General features: G+C 37.5%; 1 protein-coding gene and 1 long non-coding RNA gene across 2 annotated transcripts in view; one reads left to right on the forward strand and one right to left on the reverse strand.

Moving 5' to 3' along the window:
• hs3st2 (heparan sulfate (glucosamine) 3-O-sulfotransferase 2) overlaps nt 1–14,910 on the forward strand; it is a 36,879-nt gene that overhangs the window by 9,425 nt on the left and 12,544 nt on the right. The window lies entirely within an intron of this gene.
• LOC125270155 lies at nt 1,056–4,691 on the reverse strand. Its single transcript, XR_007185264.1, has 3 exons — nt 3,993–4,691; nt 3,516–3,676; nt 1,056–3,344 (listed from the first exon to the last, which is right to left on the reverse strand). It is a non-coding gene; the product is annotated as an uncharacterized LOC125270155 (long non-coding RNA).

Here is a 14,910-nt window from a genome sequence, read left to right on the forward strand (position 1 = left end):
GTTAATGCTCCAAAAATATTCTTTTTCCAGCCTGGTCTCGTTATTAATATGTAGGTATTAATATGTAACTTTCAAAGAAACAAAACGTACATTTTTAAAGATGCTGAAACGTACAATATTGGCCTATATCGCGCTAAAACGTAAAAATGTAAAATATTTAAGAATCTTTCATGTCATAAAGATATATGAATAATTTCCCTTTTATCTTTTTGTAGATAAATGTAAGATCTCTAAACCCCATCCCGAACCTAAACAAACCCATTTTATACAGAATGTTAAAAGAATAAAACATGATGGACAGAAATGTGTAGGAAAATTACAATTTTAGTGAAAATTAAAACGATATTTTGAGCCGCTAATCCTACACCTATCATCTTAAAATTACATACTCTTATAAATAAAAGAATAACAGACAAACAAGCATAATCACAATAATTTAATTATTGTGAAAATGCCAAAAGTGGTACCAGTTTAAATGATGATAAGTTGGAGTTGTGGCTGCAGTCGCAGTCCTTTCTGGCGGTAACAGTTTTTTTTATAGGGTACAGAGCAGAATTTAATTTATTAATCCATGAAAATATGAATCCGACTTATCTCTGTAAAGGCACGCACTCATTTCAAATGCCAATCCACTGAAACACGGCATGTCGCAATTTGTGACGAAGCAGGTGAGAATCAATGAGCGTTCGATATCAGTGCCATAAACCATGTCGTAAAGGTTCTCGAGGGCGCAACTTTCAAATTTGAATCTTAATGAGTGCGGGCTTTGACTGTGACGGTCGTTGCTGAGAATGAAGTTGAAAATAAAGTGCTGAATTTGGATATGTTCCTTACAAACATATGGATTCTAAACATTTGGAGTTCAGCGAACAAATAAAATTGATGTGATTTGTAAATCTATGTTGTGCTTTGGTGTATCTTATGGTTGTATTGTCAGAGAAAACACCTTCTGTGTTGGACAGCAAACAAAATAAATATTACAAAAAGGTTAAACAATTACAGAAATTTTATTCATTTTAAGGTTTCAAAGTGTAGTCATTATGTAATCCTCCGAAACAAGTTTGCTGCACAAGTCACAAACATAAATGTTATTTCATATTAAGTATGAGTAAACTGCATTCTATAAATTCGACTAAAACATGACAATTAAATACAACAGAATCAAAACATTAATGCCAAGATTTTAATATTAATACATGGGAATTCATACACATTCACACTTGGATATGTAAATGATTTATGTTTTATTGCTGGTAATACGTACGTATTTTTGCATTTTAGTGCTATAAATACGTCAATATTGAAGCCCCTCCTCCTGAAAAACACAATGTGCTCTGATTGGTCGGCTGGACCAGTGTGTCATGATTGGTTAACCGCTTCAAGTATGTTTTAGATTAATAATGCTGAAAATTCAGCTTTGCCATCACAGGAATCATTTCTGTTTTAAGAGATATTAATATAGAAAAAAAGTCAAAATTTCACAGTATTGTTTTAATGTATGTTTGATCAAATAAATGCAGACTTGGTGAGGATAAGAGACCACAGAACCCTGATGTTTGTAGATGAAATTCAATAAATCTAGTAGCTTCACTCCATTGGTAGTCAATGCATTGATATGCTTTTGTATAGACAAAGTTTGCAGGCAACGTCGACAATTGCAAAGATTTCAGATGAAGGCAACTTAGGGTCGACGCAAAACCTTTAAATATTATTCTAATATTGTATTATGGTATAGCATTTTATGTGGATGCTTCTCAATTCATAAAGATGGGGAAAATTCATGGAGCTGCAGAAAAAAAAAAATCTAGAGAAAAACATGCTGCAGTCTGCTGAAATACTGAGACTTGGAAGATGATTAATCTTCCAGCAGGACAATGACCCAAAAATATACCCAAAAAATATAATAGTTATACTAGAGTGGCATAAAGTACAAAAAAAGAGAGAGGGAGAGAGAGAGAAGTTCATGCTTTAAAATGGCCCAAATCAAAGTCACTCTGCATCACCTGTCTCGACCAAAGAAAGTAACTGCTGGAGTGAAGATAAGGGATGCTAAGTTAGGAGTGTAATGGATTGTAGTGGACCAGGCCCCACGGTTCAGAGCGCATGCGATTCACAGTTTAATTGTGACTTTAACCTTCCTGTTTTAGTGAGTTTACAGCATTCAAGCAAGTAAACAATTGAGAAAGAAAACGGATGCATTATTGGAATCATTGCATTAGCTCAACTTAAAATAACAACAGCCTAATGTACTTTCTGCTGTCATTAATGATAATCAAACAAAAGGCAAAAAGAAAATAACTTTTGTAGCTTTAACAAAGATGAATTATATTTAGTTTATACGGTGAAGACTACGCAGTGTTATTTTACAATGTCTGTAATACTGTTAGACCTATACTTGAAAAACTGAAACACTATTTATTTCATTTGTTCTATTGCATCTGTCTGTTTATGTGCCCATATTCTAATACCAACTTTTCATTTGTCTTAATGAAATATTGATAAAAAAAAAATATTGTTTTTCATTAGTTAGGCTAGTAGCTTTTGCTGTGGTATCAAAGTACTTATAGTGTTCTTTAAATAATAAATAGAAAGCAAAATCATATCCTTATAAAGTTCATACACTGATCTGAAAAATCTGCTGCACATGTATTCAATAATATCTATTTTTTTTTTTTTTTTTTAATCTTTAGTTCAATAAAATGTGTGGATTTTTTCCCTTTGATATCATACAGTACTCTGTATCGATGTGGAAAAAATCCAAGTGACTGTATAGTGCATATATGGGCAACAGAGAGAGCTGTAGATATCATGTATCACTTTTTCAGGCTCCAGTGCATAAATATAACCATTTCCCATTTTAAAATCAATTCACACGCCAAAGCATATTCACAAGTGTACCTCATGGGAGAAGATGGCGGTGGGAGATGGTGTGCAGTGAAGTTATTTGTTGCTACTGGATGCCATTTTAGTCATGACTTTTTTGGGAATGGCTACAGTGTCTTCCATTGTACACATCATCTATAACCATTACCCTTAAGTAGCAACATCAATAAAATGAAAAAAAATGCTCATGAACAGCAGACAGTAGTATGTTATTTAGACAGTAGACATTAATGCTAATACACAAGAATAGAAAATGTTAATGTGACAATTTGCAGTAAGATTCTGTTAAGATCACACTTTACTTATGCTTCATTGGATCACGTATGAGATAAAGTGCAGGTATTCTGTGTTGCGTTCAGGTGTCCTTCAGCCATTTGCATTTCAGCCACATACTGAGTAAGCCTGCTTCTTATTATTCCATAGTAATGTTCCCATTATATCCCGCAGCTTTGCAATGAACCCTTTAAACCAGGAGAGAAAAAGTAAACTGAATACGAAGTTACACCAGGCTGGAATACCATGACACAAGCGTACTGCTTACATAGTTTGAATACATAACACTCTGGATGCAACCCAACAATGAATTACATGCAGAAATCTGAAACGCTGACATAATTAACTAAAAAACTCACCAGAAAATGTGCTGTTTGCTGGTCTCAGTTTTGGGAGGCCATCCATAAAGCATTTTCTTTGTGGGTGGATCAAACCCATTCCCCGCAGGACAATGAAAGCTTTGGCTGTCCTCCCTTTTCACTTCCACAGCCTTCTGAAGTACGCAGTGCTCTGTCTGTGGCTTGGAAATGAATGATAACATATTGTGTTTTGACAATGCCACTGATACAAGACTGAAATTAATTGAGATAATGAAGCAACAAAACCATAAAACTGTAATCATTGACATTTTTTTAACAAAACCATCCTACACAGTTCTCGGCTGTGTGAAAGTTGAAGCGTGTTAAAATTATTTAAAGTTACGAGTATGATTGAGAATACAACAATATATTAGACATATGATGTGTCCCAAATTATGTACTATATGCACTCTATGATGGGGGGTCCTCAAGGGCCACTTTCCTGCAGAGTTTAGCTCCAACCTTGAACAAACTCACCTGCCTGTAGCTTTCTAGTAATCCTGAAGAGCTTATGCCTCGTTCCAGGCAACCTGTAACCCATGTTTTTCCAACCTTCTACACGTGAAAGTGCACTGGAATGGCAATCAAACCTGTGACTTCCCACACGTGAACTCGTACTAGATCGCTGTACTCCCAGTTCCGCGCTCTGACGTCACATAGCCCGCGAAACAACAATGGCAGCCCCTACGGATGCGGTGTTTATGCAAGTGTACGGTAAAATAACGTAAAATAAAAGATATAACAGCTTCTCTTGCCTTATGCACCATTTTTTCTCCTCCGAAAGGAGTAAGTCTATTACCTTTGGTGATAGAAATGATTGTAAATGAGCATAAGCCCCGTATAGAGAGAGAGAAGTTCATGCTTTAAAATGGCCGTATAGTCCGCCATGCGGGTTTGTTTACACTCAGGCAGTTTGGCGTGACTTGCCTGGAACGCTACAAAGTCGTGAGTTGTGGTTTGAAGTCGTGACTTAGGGGCTCAAAAACCTGGGGTGCGTTTCCCAAACAACGATGTAACTCGCTACTGAACTACCATAGTACGATGCATCGTTGAACAAATCAACTAGCTAGACACGTCTATTTCCCGAAACCGTATTGTCGCAAACTTGTCGTTCAACCACGTTGGTGAATGATGTCACGCAGGTGGTGGAGTAATAACTTCTTTAAATGAATTCGTTTGAGATCGAATTATTGCTAGAATTTCTGCTATAAATTACGGACATGGCATTAGAGGACTAATTCTCATTTTCCTCAGTTATTTTGCTTTATTTACAGATTAAATCAAATGCTTGTTCTGACGTACTAAAGCACGTACGCACATGCGCACTCTTCAAAACCTGAGCTTTAAATCTCTTGATAAACTAAAATATATAAATGACATTTGAATATAAAAAAAAGATATACATTGATATACATATTAAAAAAAAGATATACATTGTACTTAATGTCAGCTTGCTTATTTTGCTCAAAATAATGATTTATTAAGTCCTCCTGTCATAATAACAGGACACTATGCTTCTAACTACAGCTCGAGAGCTGTCGTTCCAACCACACAAGTTTGCGATGCAGTTTGTGAATGTTCGTTTGAACTTTGGTATCAGGAAACATCAAATCGTTGAACTATGTAAGTAACTTGCAATGTTAGTTGGCTAACGATGCTTTTGGGAAACGCACCCCTGCCTGGAACGCAGCATTGATTAGCTGGTTCAGGTGTGTTTGATTAGGGTTGGAGTTAAACTCTGGCTGCGTTCCAGTTCGTTTTCTTCCCTCACTAACTTCCCTCAGTCTTGTTGACTCAGATGTATGTCATTGGTTACGTTGCATGAATGCCCACTACTGGCGAAACCTTTGCAATGGGCTGAATTGGAACATCCTAAGCCCCTGATCACTTGGAATCTGCTATGGAGTTGATTTATTATTATTATTATTTTTCCCTTACGAAATTGGTTAATGCAGCATTCTATATGTATACAGGTGTGTTTGGGGTGTTTTAAATATTCAAAAAAATAATGAATATATCATAGAGTGGGGTAAATTAAACGCAATATGCGGTGACGTCACAATCGTGTCTGAAGCGTACATATGTGGTAGACTCTGTCCCTCTGCCAAAATCGGGGGAGTGAGGTTCTGCCCATATAAACTTCTCTCGTCCACTTCACAAAGTGGAACGCACTTCAAAATGGCGGCAGGGTTCCCCCGAGGGGAAGTGTTTAGGGAAGTTTGCGAGTACGTGTCTAAAACTGGGTTGGAACGCAGCCTCTGTAGGACATTGGTCCTTGAGGACCAAGGTTGAGAATGGCTGATTTAGTGTATGAATTTCATAAGGTTATTTTGCCATTAAGCATTGGAGTCTGATAGCCCTTCCCTTCTACTACGTAAGGAAAGCTGTGAGCATTGAGTGCATGAAGTGACCAACCACATTCCACACTTTGAATGCGTTCCACTCCAGTTTTAGACACATACTCGTGGACTTCCCTAAGCACTTCCCCTTGAGGGAATCCCTGCCGTCATTTAAAAGTGCGTTCCACTTCGTGAAGTGGACGAGGGAAGTTTATATGGACAGACCCTCGCTCCCTCGATTTTGACCGAGGGTGCAAGTCTACTTCATATGTAAACTTCAGGCTGCTCCATATACCAAAATGCAACACGATTGTGATGTCACCGCATATCGAAGGAAGATATTTGGAAGAATGTCAGTAACCAAGCAGATCTCTGTTTGGTTACTGACATTCTTCCAAATATCTTCCTTTCTGTTCAGTAGAACAAAGAAATTCAAACAAGTTTAGTACTACTTGAGGGTGAATAAATGATGACAGAATTTTCATTTTTGGGTGAATTATCTCTTTGAGTGCATCATTGGGGCATTTAAAATGCATGTGTTCTTTTTCAAATTTTCAGTGGGAAAACTACTATTTATACAAAATGGCATAGAATAGTGCATAAGTATGCAAATTGGGATGCACCTATAGAATATGACGGTCGTGTTTGACTTCAAATGCGTGTGATGTTGTGCATCGCATGTTGAAATGTGAGAGTTGGACCACCGTGCTCTGAACTGAAGCCAGTATCCAGGAGACATCACCTCTTTGAGCTCTCCTCCTCCTCTCAGGGATGTATCTGAAGTAAATGAGACCAAAAATACTGTGGCACTGCTGAGGTGCAAAAGATGTTTCAGTTCCAACACAAATGAGTTTGGAGACTGACAAGTCTAGGTTCTTTCATCTTTTTATAGTCTCTGTTGAGGAGCTCTTTGAGCAACTACACGAAGTCTGCAGACGCACAGCTCTGAATCAAAATACACTGTTTCTCGGCGAGGTGTATACGGTAAAGTTAATTTATTGTGCGGCGCCCTTGCAGTCTATTTTGGGGAAGTCGATAGTCTAATTGTTCACTTTCTTTCTGGTCAGATCAATAATACCAACAGATCGTTATTGTTTAATTTCATACGTTGCAATTACAGCAAAGACGTCGCATGATGAATCTATGAGGGCAAGTGAGTCATTTGTAAATGCACATTGAACATGGTGTGTTGACAAATGTATAGCAGTGCTTTAGCATGTATAAATCTTTCATTAGAAGTGAAGGGCTTTTGAGATGAATGTGTGGCTTAAATGATAACACATTTTTAATGTGTCATATTGAAGGAGTTATAATTCATTCAAGTGCTGGTTTTAGTCACATTACTACTGCCAGCACTGTTCACCTACACCCACGGTATGATGTATGTGTGGATGGTTCATGGTTAACTCTTAATAGACTTTCTCTGAGGCGAGTTCCTGTTGCTGACTGGTCATTAATGGTCTGACATCCTCCCAGAAGAAAATCTGAGCAGTTGAAATATTCATGATCTGTATTACAATGATGGCAGAATTGAGCCATTTGCTCTTTGCCAGGCCAGGAAATGAGGAATATTAGTAATACATCTGTTCATTGTTCAGGGATTATGTGACTTTGTTTATTACAGCACATGATGATATGACTGGAAAACAATTCACAGTGCCGACAATTATGGTAAACTACATAAACACTTTCAATTAACTTCCCCCTGGCAGTGACACATAGCATGACACCGTGCCCTAACCAGACTCAAAAATCTCTTTTCTTTTATCCTTTTTAAGCTTTTTTTTCTTTTTCTGTTTTTGTCCTTCCCAGCCACAATACCATTACACAACATGGTTTTTGGGGGTTCTACTTCTGCGATATTGCAGCTGTCAGCTTAATTATTATCTCAGTGTGTGTTTTGTACAATATAAAATTGTTTAATTTGAGTTCAGATATGATTTTTGCATGACTTTAAAAGCCATAATGAAAGTAATAATGGATAATTCACCTCAGATCTTTAAATTAAATTAGAGGAAACAAAAATATTCAAACTGTGAACTGTAAACAAACAAGCCAATTCCCTGACAAAGAGTGTCAGTCACTGACTAGCCTATGTATTTTGAATAATTTTAAAATCATTTAGTTTTTTTATTCATTTGATTTTGCACTTACCTATTTTGTTGTAAGTGCAAGACAGCGGTGCGTTTGCGGAGAAAACTCCGCCTTCATGCTCGTCTGATTGGCTGTGATTGAGTTTGTTGCACCTTGCAGCCTTGTTGCATTTGGTGTGGACAAATGATGCTTGTCAAAATTGTATTTTTGGAAGAAGGATTGAATCATTGAAAAAAAAAAAAGTTACATAGTATACATTTAAATGACGGCACAATTAGAGAGACAGGAAAATAATTAGGAAGAAAGAGGTGGATTCGAACTTGCATTCCCTTGAGCCATGCAATACTTTATACATCAGGAGGCACATCAGTCTCAGACATCAGGCCCACCAAGACCATCTAATGCAATCGTACATCTGATTGACAAGTTCACCTTGAAATGAAGTTGTTTACAAGGTACAAGGTCAATACAGTTAATCTTTCTGAGGAAGAACTAATCACTGAATTTTCCAGCTTAGTGGTGCTTTTTTTTATTTTTTTTTTTTTTTTTTTGAGTTTTGTTTGAAACAAAGCAATACTAATATGATCTACCTTGATGCTGAAGTTGTTTAAATCTTATATATATCTATCTATCTATCTATCTATCTATATATATATATATATATATATATATATATATATATATATATATATATATATAATATACAGTCATGGACAAAATTGTTGGCACCCTTGATAAATATGATAAATCTGCATTGTTTATCCTTTTGATCTTTAATTCATAAAATTAGCAAAAATCTAACCTTTCATTGAAGGAAAAGAATTGAAAGTGGGGGGGCAATCACATTATGAAATAAATGTTTTTCTCCAAAACATTATTGGCACCCCTAGAATTATTTATGAGTAAAATATCTCTGAAGTATATTCCCATTCATATTTACATTTTTTTTTTAGCTCACCAGGGTGATCATGAACATGAAATTGTCCAGCCATGACTTCCTGTTCCACAGGAGTATAAACATGAGGAAAAACAAAGGCCAAATCCCCTTAATCATTCATCACAATGAGTAAAACCAAAGAATATAGTATTGATATGCAGCAAAAGATTGTTGAGCTTCACAAAATTGAAAGTGGCTGTAAGAAAATAGCAAAAACATTTCCACTATGAGGGCAATAATTAAGAAGTTCCAATCAGCTAAAGATGTTACAAATCTGCCTGGAAGAGGACGAGTGTCTAAATCGTCCTAATGCGCGGTGAGGAGGAAAGTTTGAGTGGTCAAAGACTCTCCAAGGATCACAGCTGGAGAATTGCAGAGATTAGTTGAGTCTTGACTCTCAGAAAGACTAAAAAAAAGATCAAACAGCACCTACATCCCCACAAGGTGTTCGGGAGGGTTTAAAGAAAAATCCTCTGCTTTCATCCAGAAACAATCTCCAGCATATTCAGTTGTCAGACACGACTGGAACATCAAACGGGACCGGCTTCTGTGGTCAGATGAAACTAAAAAATGAGTGTTTTGGCAGCAAACCCACCAGATGGGTTTGGTGCACACATGGATAAAAGTACCCCATGTCCACGGTTAAATATACTGCTGGATCTTTAATATTGTGGGCCTATTTTTCTGCTGGAGGTCCTGGACATCTTGTTCAGGTACATGGCATCATGGATTCTATCAAATACCAACAGATAAAAAATCAAAACCTGAATGCTTCCGCTAGAAATCCAATAATGGGCCGTGGTTGGATCTTCCATCAGGACAATGATCCAAAACAAACATCAAAACCAACACAAAAATGTGTCACTGAGCACAAAATGAAGCTTCTGCCATGGTCATCCCAGTTCCCTGACCTGAACCCTAAAGAAAATGAGTGGAGTGAACTGAAGAGAAGAAGCACCAACGTGGACCTGGGAATCTGAAGGATCTGGAGAGATTCTGTATGAAGGAATGGTCTCTGATCTCTTGTCAGGTGTTCTCCAAACTCATCAGGCATTATAGGTGAAGACTCAGAGCTGTTATCTTGGCAAAAGGAGGTTGCAAAAACTATTGAATAAAAGGGTGCCAATAATTGTGGCCAACGTGTTTTGGAGAACAACATTTATTTCATAATGTGATTTTCCCCCACTTTCAGTTATTTTCCTTAAATGAAAGGTTATAATTTTGTGAATTTTTTGAATGAAAGATCAAAAGGATAAACAATGCAGATTTATTTTTTACAGTCATCTATGATCATATTTATCAAAGGTGCCAACAATTTTGTCCATGACTGCATATATATAATTTGATATATGTAATGTTATCGACCGTGCCTGACAGTATTTGCTTCTACCACGGTTTTTTTTTTTTAATGGAAGTTTGCAAAGAACTGAGATTTTAGTGGATATATGTAAAAAGTACTGTAGTTATGCATAGAGTCCATAATCTGTACTTTTTGAATGGACAAATATTCAGATTATAAAGTCTGCACATATTTGTGTTAATTTCTTTGGTGTTTGATGTTTCTACTATATAAGATAAACCCACATCAAAATAGCACATAAAACAAATCTAACTATGATTGGCTGTTTTATGTTGGTCTCTTCCTGTGTAAGTGGGTGGTTTTTGGAGAGAAAAAGCTGCAAACTGGACTAGAGTTTATGTCGTAGTCAAAAGTCTGGCTATGCGAGACTAATGCTCTACCCACTTCTAAATGTTTCCAGCAACTTTTGTGCTTAACATGTTGAATACCATGCAAATGCTCTGTTGACAATATTTATGTAATAAAATGCTGAAAAAGTGCCGTAAGAAACAAACTGATATTTTATTTGACCATAAGCCACTAAAGCCACATGGATTGTCCTAGAAAGCCAAAAGATTCATAAAACAGTTCTGACAAATGTCTTGTTTCCTTATAAGAGAGGTAGTATGCAAAGGAAACACTGAATCAGGTTTAATACTGCATGATAACATAAAACCGCACGTAACTAAACTCCAGAGTAAACTATGAAGCTGTAGATGTTGGCCTGATCCCTATGAAGACTCAGGAACAGGATATTGTTAACGGGGCTGGGCTCATTAAGAGTGTCAGCAATGACAAGCATTTGAACTCAGACAGGAAATGAGGCTCGCTGTCTAAAACGCTGTGAGCGTATATCCCCGCAGCTTTGTCATGGTGATTGATGCTTTTCATTTGAAATACCAATGAGATGAGATCAGCACTAGCACGAATATGATGGTCCAATCCTCTGTCCCACCATTAAGCACTTTAATTAGCACAATGAGGCTTAGATTAATTAGACAGAAATGACAGCACAACTGGCCAGTTAATAATCACATATGTAGGTTTAAGCAAGACTTCAGCTAATGCAATATTGGAAAGCGTCTGAGCATGCATTATTTAAATATGCCCAGGTTAAGCTTAATACCCATGGATTGAGTCATTAGATGTCTATGGTGGGTTCAGTAGAGGGAGCGGACAGCATGTTTGAAAGAATAAGCTGAAAACAAACCTCAGCACGCCGTCACACATAAATGGACTAAAATCTACCCTGAATCACAAATAGCTTCAGACATTTAATCCTGGGATTTTATATGTACAGGATTGTTAGACAGGTCAGATGTGCTTAAGTGCATGAAAGCTTCAAGCACACGGTAGGGGAAAACAGACTTTATTCCCAGCACTGCTCAAACGGCATCAGGAGGGCGTTTAGTACTTCATATCGACTGAACATCCAAAACTGACCTTTTCATCAGACGTTGGTACATTTCTAAGGATCAAGATGCTGGACTTACAAGTTCCCATTTAAAGTGAAGGTTCAGGAATGCAAAATTAAAAGAATACGCTATAAAACACTGTGACTTGTAGCAATCAAAGCGCAGAGATGGCTTTGCTGTAGCTGCGCTGCATTCCCCAGTCTGTCAGAACTTTTAGAAAAATACACATGAGGTTGCATCAGAACAGTGTATAATGAGAACTGTTTTATGTATATATATATATATATATATATATATGATAGGGAGCTGCAAAGTCAGTCAAAGTCAGATCTTTCATAGATAACATAAACAGGCAATCTAAAGTCAAACTATTACAGAAAGAGACAAAGAAAGGCAGATTAAAGAGAGCAATGTTTGTAGTAGATTCATAGGAGTTGCTAGACCCTATTTATATCATCTCTGACAGCATTGGCTACAGTAGCTGAGGTTATTTCACTTTCCAGTCATTAAAATACATTAACATTTGTTCCATTAAGTATTATCAGAGAGCTTGTACGAAAAATATGCTCTATACATCTATTCAGCTGTGGACCCGTTTATAGGTGACAGTGTTTGGTATGGAGTACTGCCTCACCAGCCAATATAGGCATATTGAGTATAGAGGCGGATTCGAACTCAGGTCAGTCGCATCAAAAGCTGATGCCACCCACCTTGCTCGCCATGCCACTGATTCTGTCAACAAGATTTCTTTGGTCATTTTGTCTGGCTAAATCCGATAATGGTGGGTGGAGTTAGCGTAAATAGTACGGAGCCCCTAAAGGGAAATGGTGGTGGAACAAAATTGGGATGGGAGGAAAAAAACATTTCAAAGCTCTCTGCGTTCTCTCGCAAAGATATTTGCGTTCCTAGCAAGGACATTTGCCTGCTCTCACAAACTTTTGCGTTCTCTCGCAAAACCTGTTGTGAGTTCGGACAAACACTTCCTGTTTAATTTCCCTCTGACAATGGTTCAGATAGCTCTGTATGTTAACAATGGAGCAGTTAATAGAGTTTTATTTTAAACTTAGACTTAAGTATAAAGAAAGATGTTCAGTGCTCAATTCAAGGCACAGTTTTGACGTAAGTAAAAGACACCTGAACTGAATAAGTTCGGTAAAGTTGGTAACATATTCACAGATTCTAATTCCCTGGATCAATAACTCGAAAACGAGCTACAACCTAATATTCCTCAAAACAAGCCTTCCTCCACACTGGCCAAAATACATTGATCTCTGTGCGCAGGTGGCTGAAGGGACCGTCTGCAAAGTGCAAAATCCGAAAAGCGCTTACTTGACAAAAATAGTCAATAAGGCTGCACACTGTAGCGTCATCAAATTTAGTTCAGACGTCACTGCTCTTTTGTTGGTTAAACTACAACACTTAGATTGAAATGTGATTTTATGATTTTCTATTAAGAAAAATATAAATAACTGCACTATAACACACTGTACTGTCACCAAATTAAGTTCACAAATTAATGCTCTCCTACTAGTTATACTACAACACTTAGTTTGGAAAAAATGAGAACGCAAAAGTTTGAGCGCACGCAAATGTCTTTGCGAGAGAACGCGTATATCTTTGCGAGAGAACTCAAAAGATTTGCAAGGGGACGCAAATATCTTTGCTAGAGAACGCAAATATCTTTGCGAGAGAACTCAAATATCTTTGCGAGAGAACTCAAATATCTTTGCGAGAGAACTCAAAAGATTTGCAAGGGGACGCAAATATCTTTGCTAGAGAACTCAAATATCTCTGCGAGAGAACTCAAATATCTTTGCTTGAGAACTCAAATATCTTTGCTAGAGAACTCAAATATCATTGCTTGAGAACTCAAATATCTTTGCTAGAGAACTCAAAAGATTTGCGAGGGGACGCAAATATCTTTGCGAGAGAACTCAAAAGATTTGCGAGGGGACGCAAATATCTTTGCGAGGGGACGCAAATATCTTTGCGAGGGAACTCAAAAGATTTGCGCGGGGACGCAAATATCTTTGCGAGGGAACTCAAAAGATTTGCGAGGGGACGCAAATATCTTTGCGAGGGAACACAACATTTGGCAAGGGAACGCAAATGTTTTGCAAGAGAATGCAAAAGCTTTTGAAAAATGCTTTTTCCCCCATCCTAAATTTTTCCCTGTCAGTAAAATAGCCTCTGTCAAAAGACAGGCTATTTGCACTTGGTCCTGAGTTTTGAACAATGTAAAAATGTGATTGTGTAAAACTACTGTATGCAGATCACAACATTCCATTACAATGTCTATGCAAAACACAGAACCACATTTTACGTATGAATACTAGATCATGTTGGCACGTCGCTGTCACAGACACGCTTCGTTTGTACAGTAGCTCTCATCTGAACACTCTCTGAATATTGCATCTGTGTGAAATCACAGATGCAATATTAATTTATTTACAAAAGTTGTCAAAGCCACATCATCACATTGTCAAGGACTGAAATCCTTAAATTGGCCCTGAGTAGAATGAGATTTCATTTCTAGAAGGACTTCAGCGTCACTGCATTCAGCGTCCCTTTGCTGCAAATATGCACTGTCATCTATTAGACAAACATACTGCAATGTGTGAAACACAAAGGTGCGGCACAGAAAAAAAGTCATCTCAGCATGCAGGTTGGCCAGAAGCCTTTTTTAATCAGAATCAATGACCTCAGTAGGAACGGCACATTGGTTTGCACTTAGCACGGCATGCACTCAGATTTGTTTTTTTTGTTTTGTCTGATGTTGTGTTTTTTGCATTCATAGTCCAGCTCACAATGTGGCCCAAGAATAGAGATGCCTGGGCTGACAAAAGGCCTGCAGGAGACTTTTAATTTGAGAGGATAACTTTAGGTTGGTGGTATTAGTATGACACTAGCTGATGCAATTCACAGAGCTTGTTCTCCAGAGCTCTCACGACCTTGTCAGCAGATCCCAGACATATCATAAGAGCTGCCTGGCTCTCTGAAAACTTATCTTCAGCAGAAAAGACAACAGGAATACATCGTGCTCTGGCAGACAATTAACAGCACTGTAACTTTCAGATGTAATATCAGACCTTTGCCTGATGCCATTTCTCATTTCTCTGAGGTGGTGGATCTGTTGGCAGCAAGTAGTGACTTAACCCCCTGATGAATTAGATTGTCAATCTGCATTAAAACTGAAAGCCGGTGATACCAGACATCAGGATATCCTCCATTATGTAGACCTGTGTCTACAGATACAGTGATCTAATAAATG

Source organism: Megalobrama amblycephala, linkage group LG1, assembly GCF_018812025.1.
Source record: "Megalobrama amblycephala isolate DHTTF-2021 linkage group LG1, ASM1881202v1, whole genome shotgun sequence".
In the NCBI taxonomy this organism is placed as follows: domain Eukaryota; kingdom Metazoa; phylum Chordata; class Actinopteri; order Cypriniformes; family Xenocyprididae; genus Megalobrama; species Megalobrama amblycephala.